This window comes from Zonotrichia albicollis, chromosome 16 (genome assembly GCF_047830755.1).
Source record: "Zonotrichia albicollis isolate bZonAlb1 chromosome 16, bZonAlb1.hap1, whole genome shotgun sequence".
Lineage (NCBI taxonomy): Eukaryota > Metazoa > Chordata > Aves > Passeriformes > Passerellidae > Zonotrichia > Zonotrichia albicollis.
The window spans coordinates 10,742,234-10,757,672 of record NC_133834.1 but is presented as its reverse complement, the minus strand read 5'-3'; the positions used below and the strand labels follow the sequence as shown (position 1 = coordinate 10,757,672).

General features: G+C 43.0%; 1 long non-coding RNA gene across 1 annotated transcript; it reads left to right on the top strand.

Moving 5' to 3' along the window:
• The first annotated feature begins 8,678 nt into the window (after positions 1-8,678).
• LOC141731064 (uncharacterized) lies at positions 8,679-9,655 on the top strand. Its single transcript, XR_012582971.1, has 3 exons — positions 8,679-8,859; positions 9,281-9,333; positions 9,612-9,655. It is a non-coding gene; the product is annotated as an uncharacterized LOC141731064 (long non-coding RNA).
• Positions 9,656-15,439: the final 5,784 nt, after the last annotated feature.

Sequence of the window (15,439 nt, the reverse complement as noted above, 5' to 3'; positions counted from 1 at the left end):
GTGAAATGCCTGGATTTTGCTGTGGAAATTTACCTTTCGTGCCTTCTCTGTTTCTTTCAAATACACATTTGGAGGATTTTCCTGCTCCAGAATATGCTGTCTCTAGTCTAGAAGATCTTTATTTTAAATGCAATAGTCAGATTGATGGTCCTTTTACCTGAAATACCCAGTGCCTGTTTCAATTAACACTCTGTAAGCATTTCCCCAGGTGGGGTGGGGTCTGTAGGGTGTGCATGGCAGTGATTGCCATTCCTGTAGAAAACCAGTCCAGATTTCCTGATGTGAGACCCAGCTGGCAGAGCCCAGGTAGGGCTGGCAGCCTGGGAGTTACAGCCCTGCATGGGTTCTGCACTCTCTGCTGTGCTCCCTGCAGCACCTGAGCTTGTACCCAGGCTAGTTCATTTGGAATTAGAGGGGTTTTTCATTTTTTGGGAATTTCTTTATAAAATTCTCTACAGAATTATCTGTACACAAATTATCATTTACACAGGAGAAGCCCTTGGCTGCTTTGAGCTTATCACAGTGTTCCTGTTCTTTGTATTTACACACAAATTACTGCAAGTCCATTAAGTTCTCCCACACCACAGCAATGGCATGGTGGTGATTTATGTTCTAACTGTAACAGCAATTCACCAATTGACTAGAGTGTTTCTTGTCATGAATATTTTAATGAGTGCTATAGACGTTATATCTGGTGAAAGAATATAATTTTCAGATGTCAGCTCTTGCCAGATGACATAGCAGAAGAGAGGCACAAACTGTTCAAATGAACAAATGTCTAATAGACTGATCAGAAAATTACACTGTAGCTGCTTTTTTTCATGTTTCTTTGCTGGCAGACATTTGCTAAGCTGATGACCTGATTGACAGGTAACACTTCACTGCATTTGTAGGTTTCTTTGAACAAAGATCAGGGAAATAAAACAATGAAGAGAATTATATTTACTACTAGCAGAAAACCTGAAGAAACAGTTTTCATGTTCCTCAATAGCTGTGTTTGCCAGGGAAAAGGGCAAGGGTAATGGGAATGAGATGATCTGAATATCCTTTGTAACTTCTCCTATTTGAATTGTCAAAGTGGAGGAAATCACTTAGGTCTAATTCCTGGGTTTGAGTTACATGGTGAAAGTCTGCAGAGAATGTTGGTAAAGAAGCACCAGGGGTCAGCTGGAGCCCCTCCCTGGGGAGGGAGGACACAGGAGGGACCCTGAGGGACAGGGCTCTCTTCAAGGGCTGATGTTTCCAGAGAGGCATGACACAAACCTCATCTGAGCTGTCTTGGCAGACACAAGATTTACCACAATTGGGTTTTTTGCATGTCCCTATTAACAAGGTCCATGAGGACTTCACAGAGTGGCTGTGGGATATTAGGAGCAGATGTTTGTATAGAACTTGGGAAGATTTTTCTCCCATTTGTTGGTGTTCTGGTCACCAGGGTCTCTTGCAAGAGCCTGAGAACACAAGTAGCCTCTAACCAGAAAGACATTTCTTTCCTCCTGGTTCCTGCTAAGGGAATTCCTTCTCCTTCAGGGTTACAGCGGACGGAAAAGGGCAACAGTAGAAGTGAGGAGGAAGAGGGATAGCAGTCATTATACAGTGCTACCTTCTGAGTCACAGCCCTTTTAGGAAAAGAGGAGAATAATTCCTTTGGTTTTAACTGAATGGTTGAGGTTGATAGCAAGAGGAAAGATGGTTCCTGTCAGCAAGCAGAATTTCTGTCTGGTGCAGGGGATGAGGAGAGAGCAGCAATCATGTCCAGACAGCCAGGTCATTGCCACATGGTAATAACTGTGCCCAGGTTTGGGTGTTGATTCAAACCAATATAACTGTGGTCAGGTTTGGGTGTTGATTCAAACCAATATAACTGTGGTCAGGTTTGGGTGTTGATTCAAGCTAATATATCTGTGGTCAGGTTTGGGTGTTGCAGATTCAGACTGGCAATCAGGGCATGGAAAGCTCCATGTGTCCCTCTCAGCACTCTGATTTGAGCACAGCTCATTGATTTGAGCACAGCTCATTGATGTCCATCTTCTCTGCAGGGGCTGGCAGGTCCCTTTTGAGCATTTGTTGTTAGCCATGCCAATAAGAAATATTTTCAGGGCTCACAAAGAGATTGGATTTTAAAATATTGAAGGAGGATGGAAAAAAAAAAGTAAAAGGAAATTAAAAAGGACTGATTTGCACATGAATGTATTTTTTATCAGTTTTTCAGGCTTATTGGATGACGGCAGAAAAGATTAAAAATATCCTTACCCACTGAGTGAGAAATGTATGTTATTAATGCAGATAAACTTAATTGAAGCTACATGTCAGACATTTGAAATATATTTCTATAGAGGTTTTTCCACTCTTGTTGAGAAGCTGAAATTCATCATGCTTGGACTTGATGTTCCTGAAGCTGGAGAGGAAGGGAAAAGTGATCCCACAAGCTCCTGCTCACTAGAAGGAGGGGAAGCACCACAGGGATGTCCTGGATGGAGTTGTCTGGGTATCTGGGCTTAATTTCCTACTATCCCAGAGTCTTCTGTCATCTGTCTCCATGTCTAAGTGGGAATGTATGGTGCTCAGTGACAGACAGGTGGGAGCTAGAAAAAGATTAACTATGACTAGATATTCAGGTTTTAAACTTCATTGTAAAAAAGACAGTGGTTTAATGTTAGATATAAAAAGAAAAGCAGATAAAGCAGGGCTTCAGTTTTCTCTTTAGTCAATCTCTGATCAGACCAGCTGGATTTCAGGGAAATATATTCAACTTCTAGAGCCAAAATGTCTTCAAATTTTTAAAGCCAGCCAGTGTTTTAGCTAAGAGATAGACAGGACAGAGAGTATCCATCTGGTTTCCACTGTGTTGATAGAAATTACCAGATCATTGGGCTGGATTCCCCTCCCTCAGAGTATCTGTAAAAGTCACCATTGACTGCCTTTCTCCTCCTTTGTGTGCTGCACTAGGGTCAGGATCAGGCTCCCAGGAGTTTGTTTAAATTAACAGCAACCTGAGTAGGCATATTTAGTTCTGAAACCTGACAGTCCAATATTCATTAAACAAGGATTTGTCCTAAATGGGTGGGTTTCCTTATGCAACAATAAATTAAAATGTTAAACTGTATTAACCCAAAAGAAAATTGCCCTCCCTCCTCCACAGGTGCCTTGAGCTGTTGGGATTTTTCTGCAGACCTTCATTAAACTCAGGGCTTCATTTTACCCACATAGAGATAAGTGCAGCATACCAGCTCCCATATGGGCAGGGCTGAGAACAGCTTTCTGCTTCATGGCTGACACCATTAAGTGCTAAAAACTCTCCCACATTTGTTTATTCACAGCATCACAAGATGATGTGTCCTGTGAATGAGCCTGTTTGGGCTTCAGTCCCCTCCTTGGAAACAGGACTTGGAAACAGGAGAGAGCTGGAGGAACTGGAAATAAATTAAACACACACAAGGTGTCCTCATATGAGCCAGCAGCTTCCCATGTCTCAGCTTTGACTGAGCACATCAGGGCCAAAGCACAGTGAGTGCATTCCTGTGCTCTGACCCTCCAGTCACAGCTCTCTGAGCCTTCAAGGAACAGCAGGTTCTGGAAGAAACACTGCAGAAAATGCCAATACTGAAATCCTACAAAAATTCCAGGCAGTAACAGAACCAGAGGAGATCCAAGTGGATCATGATCCCACAGGTATCTTGGGCAAGCTGGAGCTGCTCTCTCAGATTTGTGTCATAACCACCTCTGAGTTTATTTCATTTGCTCTGCTCAGAATTGAAGCTGCACCAAAACTTCCTCACATAATCCCATGTGAGATCAGGGCTCATGTCACTGATGTTAGTCAGTAACAGGAAACTGAACAATGGAGTGTGGATTAAAAATCAACCATGCAAACCATCGTGTTTCAGCACTCTTGAAGTGCTAGCAACTGCTGCTTTTCCTTTTGCATGAAAAATGTTTCTCTGAACTGCAACAGTTGAGGCAATCAACAGCTCCAGCACTAAAAATCAGGCAGCTAAACCAGAAAATTGGGTGCAATTTGTAATCTGCACAATGTGCAGAGTCTTCTGCCAGAGTACATTTTGTGGAGAACATTTATTTGGGTCATATTCCCCCAACCTGGGATTCCTCAGGAAGACTCAGCAGGTTTTATCCAACATTAAAAAAAACCCGCATCTCTGCATTCAGGCAGAGAGGCATCTGCAAGGCCCTGTCAATCTTCCCTTACAATGAAGTGTTGAAAGGCAAAAGACAGACTGTGGAGTGTTTCAGGAGAGAGACACGGAGACATCTGCACCCACAACGCTGACAGAGCCCTCTGCACACCTAAAAGGGGTTGTTCCTGCTGGGAAAAAGGGCTTTTATCCAGTAACAGGGTTTCTAATCAGTTTTCTGTCTCCTCTGTCGTGTTGTATTGACTCTTTTCCTGCCTGTGGCTCCCACCTGCACACTGCACCCTGCCAGCCTGTGAGCAGCTCCAAAGTGGCCACAACAGCAGGATTTGCACAGCAGAGTGAAAATAATGAGAAACACAGCCCCCCATTCTGCCATTAGAGTCCTGGCAAGCCCTTTTATTGCCCGTGGTGCAGAAGACAAAGAGCACAGGTTGGAGTCATCTCTCAAGAAATGGGGGCGGTGTATTTGAGGAAAGAATCAAGCCAGTCTGTGTTTCCAAGGCAAGGCAGCTGATTGCTGGGTGGATTCCCCGTTGTGCTGTTCTGTTCAGGGAGAGGGAGGTACAGCAGCAGGACCCAGGTCTGCTGGGTTGAGAGAGCACCTGAAAAGCAACCCAAATACCTTGGGATGATTAAATAAATCAGTGTTTCATCATAACCACACAACTGTTACTATAGGACATGAAATAACACAACATACACACACTGCTGTTTTTAAGGGAACAAAAGGAAGTTTATTTTTTGACTCTAACATTTATAGCTTTCTAAAAGTGACAGTAGATTGGAGGATGAAAGTGACACCTCTCCAATGACACTGGACAATTTAACAGTCTATCAAATTTCTTCTCTTCTATAAAAGAATGCAAAACAATGTCATTTACAGAAAGTGTGTGAGAAAGTTTGTTACAAGAATGTAAGCATCGGAAGATTTAGAAAATTTTGAAAAAACAGAGTGCCACACAATAACCAAAAACCAAAGCAAAAAACCCCAAACAAATACCCCAAACAAAAAAATCCCCAACAACAAAACAACTAAACCACCCTCCAAAACAAAACCAAAACTCCCACAGTTTTTACTGAACTGGAAATCTAAGTATTTGCTGTGATCCAAACCAGAGTGCTCTATAAGTTTTGTAGATAGTCTAAGCCACTCTGTTATGCTGTGATGCTGACTATTTTCTTCCCATTTGGCTTCCAGCACTGCACTTCATGTCTCACAGTACCATGCATTTGTTAAATCATACCCCACATTTTGGTTAGAATTCACAGCTGCACCTCCATAGTGAGCACATCTGCAGGGACCTCTCCCACATCCCTCTCCTTCATTTCTGAAACTCTCTGTGCTTTGGCCCATCACTGAGCCCAGCTTTAGCCATACATTCACAGCTTTATGATGTGTGTCTGATCCCCCTGGCCCCCTGCACCACCCCATTAGCTTGCAGTTGCTGCTCTTTGCTCTTGTACACAAAGCTGAATTCTCAATTTCTGCTGCTGATACGGAGAAATGCTGGTGTGCACCTGCTCTGTACTCCAGTGAAGCCACCCCAGAAGAGAAATGAGAGTTTCACAGCTGTTTTAATGAGCACTGTAAGGTTAGCCTGGCAGGTTACAACAGGTAGTAATTGTCTGCTGTTACATGGTGATAACAACCTGACCACAGTGTTATTATGGTAATAGCATCACAACATTATCTTAATATGCTGAGGCCAAATAAGGTCTGTATTGCCTTATCTTAGAGGTAATTCATTCCTATGAATTGCACCATGAGGCAATGCCATGGGGATTTTGCAGCTCAGGCAGTCCTGAGAGAAGTTTGTGAGTGCTCACATGTGATGAACATTTGCAATAGCTGACAGAACACCTGAACTCCTTGGCATGTGCAGTAATTAATTCCTAGGAAAAGTCTAAAGCTGTAAGTAATCCATGCACTTTTCTTTTGATCCTGTGAGGCCACAGGGAGAGTGGGGCCCCACTGCAGAGAAGGGAGAAAAAGCACCTCAAAGTCATTAAGAAAGTCCCAAGAAATTGGACTGTGATAATTTTGTTTTCAGTCCTGGTCACATAATTCATCCTTAATTTGAGATGTCACAACTGTCCTCCAAGTTTCTGCTGGAAATGCCCTCCCCTGCTGCAGTGGGGGTGGCAGGACCATGTCCTGCAGCAGAAGTGCCTGTGGTGCAGCTCTCCAGAACCAGGCTCCAATTAGCTGCACATAAGCTCCAGAAAAAAACCCTTTACACTATGTGCCAACGCAGTGGTAACTAATTGCATGTGACAGTGCACTAATTGTGTTGTGCCTTTGAGCAAGTGCAGAGCCTGAATGGAGATGGTGACTCCAGCTTTGCTCTCAGCACAGGCTGGGGAGGGCAGAATTCAGCTGGGGAGCTCTGTCAGCAGTGTGGGGCACCAGGCTGCTGGCTCCTTCTGAGCCTGGAGCATCAGGAGCACCTGGAGCATCCAGGAGGATCTTGTCTATCCAGGAGCACCTGGTCTATCCATGAGGATCTGGACCATCCAGGAGGATCTGGTCTGTCCAGGAGGATCTGGTCTGTCCAGGAGGTTCTGCACTATCCAGGAGGATCAGAACCATCCAGGAGCACCTGGGCCAGCCCAGCTCAGCTGCAACAACCCCACCTGGCAGGGGCAGGAACACATGAAATCTTTGTATTGTTATTCCTAGGTTTTACTGCAGTCAATACCAAGGTTTTGGTTTCTTTACGAACATAAGGTGCTTTTTTGGCTGGTATCTTTTGTTTTGTTTTGTTTGGGGTTTTTTTTTGTCTGGTTTTGTTTTGTGTGTTTTTTTGTTTGTTTCTTTGTTTGTTTTTATTTTGTGGGGTTTTTTTGGGTTTTTTTTTGTTTTGTTTTGGTTTTTTTTTTGTATGGGCATTCTCCAAAGAAGGAATTTGATAGGGGTGTTGACAAATAAACCCAGGGAAATGAGATGTCCTGCCATTCTTCCCCCCACAGCAGCTCTGTACCTGACTAAAGGCCTTGCAGGAACTACTGATAAATCCTGCTCCCCAGGTGAGCCCCAGATGACACCGTGGGCAGACGAGAGTCAATATAAATGACCCCAGTGCATGGAAAGAAGGATTTAAGAGAGGTTTTGCAGGTGGCTTTGTCACTCCTGCAGCTGTCATTGCCCTGGAACAAGGGACCCCAGTGCAGAAGACTTTTTTAGGGACTTGTGAAACAAAATTTCATCAAACTAAGTCAACAAAAGCCAATGGATCACACTGACATTGCTCTACAGCACAGAGGATTGAGGACATCTGGGAGCCCAGAAGGAGCATTGCAATTGGATACCATTGCCCATCAAGTTGGTGAGCAGAGACAGCATCAAAATTCAGGATTTGTGATATTTCAGAGAATGATTGCAAAAAAAAAGGCAGATGTGTAAAACCTAATAAGCTATGTGCCAATGCAATGTCAAAGTGAGCATGAAATATTAATGATATTTAAAAATGTACATATACATTCAATTTTGATACAAGTGGTAAATCATGTAATAAAATAAAGCAGAATATTTTACCTGCTAGGTTTGAAATGCAGTTGGAAAGGAATTTACTACATTGTAGCCTTTAGAAATAAATGGTAGAAGGAAGCACATCACTCATAAACATTCCTTTGTGAATGGTGGAGTGCTTTCATTTATGAAAAGGTTACTGTGGTCAAAATGATCCATTCTGCACAGCAGGACACAAGCACTGCTCTGGAGGATTTCAGTCCTTTTGGAGAAAAGAATCACATTATAGTGTGGGGAACAGCCCTCAATCTGACAAACAGGTCACCTCTGTGGGTGTTTTCTTGGAAAAAAAAAACCAAATATTTTCTACTTGTCATAGTTACTTGACTGTTTCTCAGATTGCAAACTTCCCTGATCCTTAACAAAGTGAGCTATGTGTTTTGTTATCATTCTCCCTTCCTAAAATTATATCCCAAGGATTTTTTCCAGTTTTGTAAGGTTTATTCCAAACTATTAAAGACATTTTTTCTCCAGTTCTTAAAGAAAAAAAAAGTTGTTGGGGTGTGCCACTGCACTTGATGATTTTTACTTTCTGCTATACTGCAATGTATTCATTCAGCAATTGCTGCAGCAATGTTAAAATAAAGTTGTAAAAAATTATGGTTTTCATCTAAGAGGAGAATTCTTAAGTCATACTATTGAATAATTTTTGATAGAAAATAATAACAAGTTCACATGAGGTAAATAAGTAATGTATTATTATTAAATATAAAATGTAATGCAATGATAATTCTGGTGCCATTGCAGACGAAGGCTGGCTCTGCCACAGAAGCAAGGCAGAGAGGCTCTAAGGACGCTCATGGATTTGTTTGGCTGTGAGGGCTCTCCAGCTGGGGCCAGGGCTCTCTGTGCAGGTGTTCAGGCCCAGAGCAGGAGGGCTGGGGTGGGACAGGAGGGAAATCCTGACAGAGGCAGCAAAGGCAGCGAGTGCCGGGCTGTGGGGTGGGGGTGATGCTGCAGCCCAGGCTCCTGCAGCCTCCTCCGTTCTGTGTTTGTTAATTTATGTCTGAGCAACCTTTTCCTCTTGAGTTTGGCAGAATAAGCATCGCTCCTCTCCCTGTGAAAACTCTCTTATCAGCGATGGCTCCTCAACACCCTGCAGATAAGAAGCCCAGGGGCCCCCAGGCTGCTCCCCCGTCCTTCAGCCAGAGCTGCTCCTGCTCCACAGCCCTGCAGGTGTGTGGGAAGCAACTCCACAAATGCCTTTTTGCATAGAAATGAGAAGCTATTTTAAAATTAGATTACTATCATAAAAAGCCTTGCTGCTGCTTCTCATCTGTTCTACCTTTCCACTTACATTCCCTTTATTGCTGCTAAGCTTCTTACCATGCCAACGTCTTTTAGGTGCGTGATTAAAAGTATTTTTAAATATCCAAGCTGTACTGAGTGATAGCAAGTTGAAAATAATAAACTCTAATTTGAAAAATGAAAAGCAGCTAATGCATTATTTAGAAAAAACAAGTTGCTTACTGAAAAAAAAAATTGTTTTTCTTTATAGCAGAGTCTGGTCTTTTGCTGTTTTATTATCTGATATAATTTACCTGTACATGGCACATTTTACCTCTATAAACATAGATTTATATTTTTTTCCCCCCAGCAATTTAAAGCATCCAGAAATTCGTCTTTCATTTAGAAGAACATGAAATTGAGGTCCGAATAATACCTGCTGATGTAGCTGTCTGGTACCAAATCACATCATTCAGCCTGGCTGTTCTTATACTCTGTGCAGACTCGGATGCTTTTTGCATTTAGACAATTTCTCTTTGCTTTTCTGTAAAAAAAATGCCTTACCCTGCCAAGGCTTGGCCCTTTTGGGAGCATTCAGGTGCCCTACTGCATTCATTCCAGCTGGGAGGGTAAGGCTGGGTTTGAGGAGAGCTTTGGCCCAATGCTCACCAACCTCACTCCTGATGTTTGTAACCCTCCAGATAAACCAGGCATGAAGGCAGGAGGAGCTGGTCAAAAATCCCAGTGGTTGCACAGGAACTTGCTGAAGTTGCAATAATGTAAAGTGAGTAGGAAGTTCAAATTAAGGTAATGATTCTTTGGGGTTTATTTATTCATTTTAATGTAAGTAAGTGCACTTCTTCTTTCATAGCCATGCAAAACAAAGCTCGGGTGGGAAATGGCACTGCCCAGGAGTTTCACTGCCAGCACCTCTGTGATTGCTCTGCTTGGTGCCTTGGAGTGCCTACCTAGAACAGAGGCTAGCCAAGGATAAGAGAATAAAAGTGGGTGTTTATTAAAGGCAGATACAGATACACCTTGGGCAGTCAGAAGCCTCTGAGAGGGGCTACACCTGGGATGGATGAGGGCCATGAGGTTTTTAGACAGATGTAAGTTTGGTCTGTTTGCATATCAGAGGTAATTGTCCAATTATTGCTTCAGGTAACGTTGTCAAATTCCCCCAGTTTGCTTCTCCTCCCCCAATTCACTTTTATTTATACTTTTTGTTCCTGAGGCCGAGGCTGTCCTTGGTTTTCAGGCTTGGAAGGATTGTTTTGTCTGACCAAGATGTGGAGAGAGCTTGCTAATGCTTTCTGTGGAGTTCAGAGTTACACACTAAAGCAGTGCAGGATCGGAGAAATATAAATGCTAAAACTTAAGGCATCAGTGTGGGATGCAATCCTTGGGAAGGAAAGAGGGATGAACCCCTTCCTCCAAGGGCCACAGGCAGCACAGGCCTGAGCTGTCAGTCAGGGAGCCTCAGGCTGTGCCTGAGATGCACAGGGATCCAGCTCTGCAAAGGGGATCCAGGGATCCAGCTCTCTAAAAGGGATCCAGGACTCCAAAGGGCATCCCTGGATCCAGCTCTCCAGGGGAGATCGAGGGATCCAGCTCTCTGGGAGGGACACAGGCATCCAGTCTTCTGAGTGGGATCCAGGGATCCAGTTCTCCAAGGAGGACACAGGGATGAGCTCTCCAAGGAGGATCCAAGGATCCAGCTCTCCAAGGAGCATCCAGGGATCCAGCTCTCTAAAGGGGATCTGTGGATCAAGCTGTCCAAGGGGAACCAAGGGATCCAGCTCTCCAAGGAGCATCCAGGGATCCGTCTCTCCAAAGGAGATCCAGGGATCCAGCTCTCCAAGGGGGATCCAGCTCTCTGAGTGGGATCCAGCTCTCCAAAAGAGATCTCTGGATCCAGCTCTCCCAGGGGATCCAGGGAGAGGGATCCAGTTCTCCAAGGGGGATCCACCTCTCCAAAGGGGACCCAGAACTACATCTCTCCAAAGGGGATCCCTGGATCCAGCTCTCCAAGGAGGACCCAGGGATGAGCTCTCCAAGGGAGATCCAAGCATGGAGCTCTCCAAGGGAGATCCAAGCATGGAGCTCTCCAAGGGGGATCCAAGGATGCACCTTTCCAAAGGAGATCCAGGGATCCAGCTCTCTAAGGGGGATGCAGCTCTCCAAGGAAGATCCAGGGATGAGCTCTCCAAGAGAGATCCAAGGATGGAGCTCTCCAAGGCACCCCCAGGATGTCCCACAGCCTCTGGGAGAAGCGCCAGCCTCAGCTGGAGCCTCCATTTCTGAGGTGCAAGTTCTCCAAGAAGATTAATGCAAACTCCAGGTGCAGCTGCCAGTGATAAATAGCACCATGTGTTCCGATACAAACCTCCATCTCCATTCCACTATTTTTAAGAGGTCTATTAGCAACGTAAGCACTCGTGGAAATAGTTTTACATTTTCAGTGTATCCCTGAATAGATCCCAGTGCCTTGGTGCTGACACATGTCTTTTCACCCAATCATGAAATTTAGTGCAGGATTATTTTAGCCTTAAATTAAATTAAGCTCATCTGTTTCAGGGCACTTTTCTTTTATGACGTTACTTCATTTAAATCCAGATCCCAAAGCAAAAAGGGAATTTTTCACTTATTATTAGAAACTCAAAAGGAAGCTCTTAAGAAGATCCTCAGTGTTAAAAATTGTAGTCTTGGTGTTCTGCAGAGAGAATTGATAATCAGGCTACAGCACAGCAAGTAACAAATACCCACTGCATTTCATTTCAATTAAGCATTTAATTTCAATTAATTACTCAGAAAAAAATCTATTTGGTTCTCTCCACACTGCAGACTATTTTCCTCCAGAACATTGGCTTTGTTGAACTCATGGACATCCATTTGGAAATTCTTCATTAGCTAGCACGGCCTGCTCAAACCTGAGCCAAAAAATACAATATCATATAAAAAAAACTTCCATGGCTGGGCTTAGATGTTGCAGCTACTGTTGAATTTGTATTGAATTCAGAGGGAATAAAAGCAGAGATTGTCTCTTAATGGGCACTTCTGGTGAAAGTGCACAATTAAATAGCAAGGCATGCTCTTTCCCATGGTTGTAGATGATTTTTATCCTTTAGCATTGCACAGAAGCTTTGAAGGCTGCGTGGTGGAAGGCAGATGTGCACCTCCAGCTCCTTCCCTGGAAATGCAAACAGGTCCTTCAGCTGCTGCCAAGCAGGACAGGCTGCTAAAATACTTGATGCAGGATCCTCCTCAAGGATCCTGTTATTTCCTGTAATTGAAACTGTGTCTGAAATTGTTTGGATGGCTCATAATAGTCAGAAAAGCAGTACTAGATGCAAAGTAGAGAATGTAATGCCAACGTGAGATGAGACTGGCTCTGGGTCTTGTAATAATATATATCATTAGCTATCCTAACTGACATAAATGAGAGAATAAAAATGCTATTTCTCTGTAATAGTTGAAAGAGGAGAAAATACCATGCTTTTCAAGAGCTTCTGTACCTTAAGGCAAAACAGCTTTTTAATGCTTTTCTTTGGATTTGATGCTAGTTTTTTCCCCATTACACGGCTTAATAAAAACAAGGTCCATGTGGCACTGAGCAGCACAGTTCCAAAATGCTTTTATGTCAAATAAATTAATAGCTTTTTAGGTTGCCATCATGTACCTTCATAAGCTGTGTCTCCCATGAAAATTAAATGGAGGTGAGGAAGCACACTGGCAAATCCTGGCTGAGCTGGGCAAGCACCTGAAAAGCAGAGGTTCAGTTCCAGCTTAGAAAGTGAGCAGATAGTCTCAGAAAAGGCTCTGGATCCACACAGAACATGGGCATGGGCAGGGCCAGCCAGAATTGTGTGAAAGGGACCTGCATGACTGTAAAATCAGTGGCTAGGAAAAAACAAATGGCATTTCTCAGTGACACTAACATAAGGCTACAGGAGAGGGTCAGGTACTTTTCTGCATTTGGTTTTCAGTAGCAGTCTCCAGATGACTCCTTATAGAGAGCAAACTGAAGTAATTAATTATACAGATATGAATGGGTAGAGGAATGAATAGTAGAGGAACTGGTCCTGGCAGTGATTAGAACAGTTCAAAATGTTTTGATATAAAATAGTCAGTTTAATTCTGTATTCCATCTACACAAACCTGATATTTCTATTTATTCAATTTCCTTTTATTTTTGTTTTGGCTTTTGGTTTGGGGTTTTTTGGTTGGTTTTGGTTTTGCTGGGGTTTTTTGATAGACCATTTCTCATTCTGAATATCCCAATCCAGGGGAACTCAAGCCATCTTGCAGAGCTATATCAAATCATTGAGACCTCCATGTTTGTGAAACACATTTTAGAAAAACATGTTTTAATAAGGTTTTTTATTCTGGATTTCAAGAATTGGAACAACCAAAGTGGTGTAAGTGAAATAAATAGTTTCCACAAAATATTCTGCAATGAGACCAGATTTTATGATCCTGAAACTTTCATCAGAATGGGTGCTCCAAGTTGTGCCCAGTTCTGCAGTTCCAGTCATGTGCTTGCTGTTCAATATTTGCATTCAATTCCACACTGCATTTATGACTCCATTTGTTTCTGGTTTTAATCTCTTCCAATCCTTTTACAGTCCTTTGAAATACTTCGGCTATTTCATTCTTCTCATGGCTCCTGGTTTTCACCATGGTGAGATGGCAATGCCACAGGATGAGCAGGCAGGGGAATCCAGCCCCTCCTTGCAGGAGCAGAGGATTCCAGCATGTCCCAATTTCCCTGCTCGTGGCAGGAAAGAGCCACTGAAATGAAAATACCAGACCTGAGTCAGTGGCAGGCTGTGGGCTGACCACAGAAACTGTGGTGGGTGCAAGTGCAGAGGAATCACATCCCTGCAAGTCAATAAATGTCATTAAGGGTCTTTTGTTCTTATTTGTGTGACAGTTAAATGTATGATCCCCCTGAGTGTGTGGGAACAGGATCAATGATGAACTTCAATCCACACAATCACTTCTTATGTGAGACATAACCTTGGCTATTAGCTCCCAGATCAATCAATAACCTATTATCTCGTGAGCTAAGAAATAAATACTGCCTTTGGCCACCATTAATTAGGACAGCCAGGGAGGTATAGACCAGAAGATGTGTGGTGTTGTTGTTCCTGATCATTTGAACCACAGAATGGAGCTGAACCGAGAGGATTTGGTTTAGATGTTTTGTTAGTGGGTGGATTTTTTTCACTTGTTGGTTTGTGGGTTTTTTTGAGAAGGCAAAATGGGTCTTTTTCTAATATCATCCATTACTTACTTACTTTAAAAAGAGCAAAGTTTTGACAATGCAGAATTGGGTATTTTCCTTGACTTGAAGCAATTAGGGCTCTGATTGCAATTGTAATGTACTGGGTACATTAACTTATCCCAGACAAAACCAGGACCCCCCTCCAAAGAAGCACAAGGAACACATGAACAGCCCAGTCTTCCAATAATAAAAAGATAACTCACTGTTAGTAAAAGGAAAATCCTGGTAATTAATGGAAGACAATATGTTCTATTGCTATTCCAGTTTCCATATCAATAAAATCAGAGAGCAACCATATTGATCAATATCCCCATTTGTTGTCACTGGCCCTCAAGCCATTCAGTTTCTCCCCAACATGAACTTCTTGACCACTGCTCTGTCTTTTAGTGCTGTGAATTCATCATGTGTTTAATGACAGATACAAAACCATTTGCAGCAGGATGTGATCTGATGCAAACACAGTCAAAAAAGCTGGCTAGCTCACCTTTGCTTGTAAGGTTCACCAAAACTGATGTCCAAATCAAAACCTTGTAAGGTTTACCAAAACTGGTGCCCACTCCTGGATAATTAACTAAGTTAAAGATACAGCATTTGTGAATGTGCTGGACATTTATAGATTTTTGTCAATGGTTAGCAAAAGCCGTAAGCTGTACAGCTTCTGGTTGCTTTTCTAAACATTTTCTCTTGAACATGATTTATGGGGCAGTTTTTGCAGGATGAAGCCTGGAGAAAACACATTACTCACAGAAATCAGGAACAATTTTTGAACAAAATCTGCCCATGTGTGCCCAAGCTGAGAACAGAGTGCCCTGCTCTGATCACAGGGTGAGGCTGGCAGGGGCTGCTGCTGGGACAAGGCTCCTGATCTTGGCACAACTTTCTCTGAACTTCCCTTTTAGGTTTCATAAGCAGTACTAAATTCTTTATATGTAAATTCTTTCTATTTCTTTGTGCTCTATATCAAGGGCAAATGTAAAGTGATTTTATTCTTTTTTAATCTATTGAGTCAAGGTACAATTACTGCAAACCTTGCTCTGTGTGCACCAGCTAATAAAGATTAAGTTTATTACAGCACTGTGAATTTTCTCAATGAAAGCACTCCCTCCTGCCCATGAAGGTCAATCTTTTTTTGGGATCAGGGTGGGAAGGGAGCAGCACAGGTGGGGCTGACCCCACTGAGTCCCTAGGACATCTGATCCTGGCTGCTCTGGGCACACAATGTCCACAGTGCCAGGAAAGGCA